Here is a 3,173-nt window from a genome sequence, read left to right as displayed (position 1 = left end):
TATTCATTACGTTGTGGTCGTGATTCACCAGGTAGATGTGTGGTCGTCATTCACCAGGTAGATGCGTGGTCGTGATTCACCAGGTAGATCCGTGGTCGTGATTCACCAGGTAGATGTGTGGTCGTGATTCACCAGGTAGATATGTGGTTGTGATTCACCAGGTAGATGCGTTCTCATAACAAATCTGATATGTTGGGTAAAAGTCCGGATCTGGGACACTACAAAAACTGCTTTGTTTCTCAATAGGTGAGTGTGTCGCTAGTGTACCTGCCCAGTGACCTCTGCTGGAGAGAGAATGATGATGATAGTGATGATGATGATGATGATGATGATGATGATTAGGAAAAGATTATCATTAAAGGCCATGTAATAATAATAGTGACAATGATGTTGATAATAATAACAATAACAGTCAGTACATGTGTGAGTGGTGTGGGTTATTGACTGGTAATAAACTTGCTTCGGTAACTGTGCAGACTGGAGTGTTCACCTCACATTAACTGTACACTTGTGCTGGCATAACGCACACTGTACACAGCCACATCTCTACATTGTAAAATTTTTTATGATTTTCTTTTTACATAATAACAATAAATAACAGTAGTAATAACAATGATGATAATAGTGGTAATAATTATATGGTAATAATAATATAAATAATGATATTATTGATAGTGTTGGTACTAATGACTGTTAATGAGAGGACTAATAGATCTGATTGTTATATGATGATGATGAAACTACTTCTACTACTACTAATAATAGCACTGGGGCCCACTAGCACTGGGGCCCACTAGCACTGGGGCCCACTAGCACTGGGGCCCGTGTGATCAGTCGCCTAGTACCTAAACCAGACGGTGTACAAATTTATCTAGATAGTGAATGGAATGTTTGGGTGTAGTCAGCATGATTGTCAGCGCTGACGTCTTGGCTCATGACCCTAAAGAGGCGTTGTCAGCAGGTGTAGAGTGCTGACTCCGTGATGACTCTTAATTTATTCCGTCAGGGTTGTTGTCAAGGTGTCAGTGAGTGAAAAGAGCTGACATGATATTGTGGTTTGGTAGGATATTGTCAGCTTAGTGTAGTTGAGGTGTTGTCAGCTTAGTGGGGTTGAGGTGTTGTCAGCTTAGTGTGGTTAAGATATCAGCCTTGCATGTCAGAGGTGTTAGCTTAATATATCAGAAGTGTCAGCCGTAGCGTGTGGTTGTGGTGTCAGCCAGACATATCAGAAGTGTCAGCTGTAGCGTGTGGGTGTGGTGGATGACGCGTCTGGCCTTCACGTGTCTAGTTATGGTGGAGGTTGAAGGTCAGAATGTTTGGTGGAGGGAAGGACTTGGTGGTGGTGGAGGGAAGGACTTGGTGGTGGTGGTGGAAAGGACTTGGTGGTGATGGAGGTGATAATGGTGGTGCTGGGGGTAATGATGGTGAGGGTGTGGTAGTGAGGGAGGATGGGTGTTGGTGGCTATGGTGGTGATGGTGGCTGACATAACAAAACAGAACAGTTGTGTGTTGGGAACCAGCCCCCGAGGCCATGCCAGCCCTGTAACACTGACCCCGGCGGCCCTCCTCTCAGGCCTTGGGCTACATTCTTCTCTTAATATCTTGTACCGAGACGAAACTTAAGAACGCGTTTAATTGGTTCACCTCACCGACGATACAATAAGAGAGACGAAATTGGTGCCGAAATTGGACCCCCTCCCTTCCCCGACGATCCATTAACCGACGAAATTGGGCCCCCATTTTTTAGGACTATCGTAAGTTCGTAACCTGATGTGTTCACTTAACCACGGAGAGAAGATAAAAAAATGACGTACGAAGCTTTGTGGATCTTCCCTGACAAATACTGCGGTTATCATCATCCCCGGTCGATCGTCGTAAGTGTGCGGTGAGGTAATTGTTATCGATCGAAGGTGATTATGAGGCGGCCAGGTGGTGACCGGGCGTACAGCGGTCGGTGAGGGTTCAATGGGTTAAGCGTCAAATGGGCCCCAGTCCTGATAGACCCCAACCTAACCTAACACCTGCCGGGGCTCTAGACGACTCAGATGAGATGGTCCTTGTGTGGAGTACGACCTCTATACATGGACGACCAGCGAGGAGGAGGTGGTGGATGTTGTGGTGAAGAGAGGAGAAGGAAGAGGAGGTGCGGGTCTTCTGATCACACACACACACACACACACACGTATTACCTTCAGGTTACCCCTAAGGCAAATATACCCCAAGGGATACCCCAGAGCAAGATACCCCCGGAGATACAAGTGCCCCCTGAGAGACACAGTTACCCCCTGAGAGACACAGTTACCCCTTGAGAGACACAGTTACCCCCTGAGAGACACAGTTACCCCCCGTGTCGACCGGGTGTGTTGAAACAGCTGTTAAACCGGAAATATAAGCCCAGTCGTTTTCCCAGAGCCGGGTGCCTGGTGGTGGTAGGGCCGGGTGCCTGGTGATGGTATAGCCTGGTGGTTGTTGGCCGGGTGCCTGGTGGTGGAAGGATTTAGTGGTACCCATCACCTGTTACTGGTAATAGTAACAGTAGTACCTCTGGGTAGTGGTAGTAGTAGTGATATTATTATTATTATTATTATTGTTATTGTTGTTATTATTATTATTATTATTATTATTATTATTATTATTATTATTATTATTGTTATTATTATAACCTTTATTCTACTACAACACACAGACTAAAACAACATAATGGCAAGCGTACAAACACCCTCACTAACATTATTAAGAGAGTAACGTTAAGCAGTTCACTGGGTTAACACACAGGTGAGGTGGGTGGGTGAAAAACCTGATGGGCTCGACCTGGGCTGGCCCACTCTCTCTTACCTGTCTCTACCTGGTGTTGTTATTGTTGGTGTATCCTATGTTAATATTGTTTTTATTGTGAGTTTTATTATTATTGTTTTGGTTATTATTATTTGTATTATTATTAGTTACGACTTAGAAGACGACCACGATACTAAAGACATTCTCAGGTGTTAATGGGGACTGATGGACTTGGAGGGAGGGGCTGACTCGGTGACGTAATGGTATACCCCACTTTGTAAACACCAAGGCAATGTGTGACAACTTGCCTGTGTGTGTGTGTGTGTGTGTGTGTGTGTGTGTGTGTGTGTGTGTGTGTGTGTGTGTGTGTGTGTGTGTGTGTGTGTGTGTGTGTGTGT

The sequence above is a fragment of the Homarus americanus genome, unplaced genomic scaffold (genome assembly GCF_018991925.1).
Source record: "Homarus americanus isolate GMGI-L3 unplaced genomic scaffold, GMGI_Hamer_2.0 scaffold43126, whole genome shotgun sequence".
Taxonomy (NCBI): domain Eukaryota; kingdom Metazoa; phylum Arthropoda; class Malacostraca; order Decapoda; family Nephropidae; genus Homarus; species Homarus americanus.
This window is presented reverse-complemented; position numbering follows the sequence as displayed.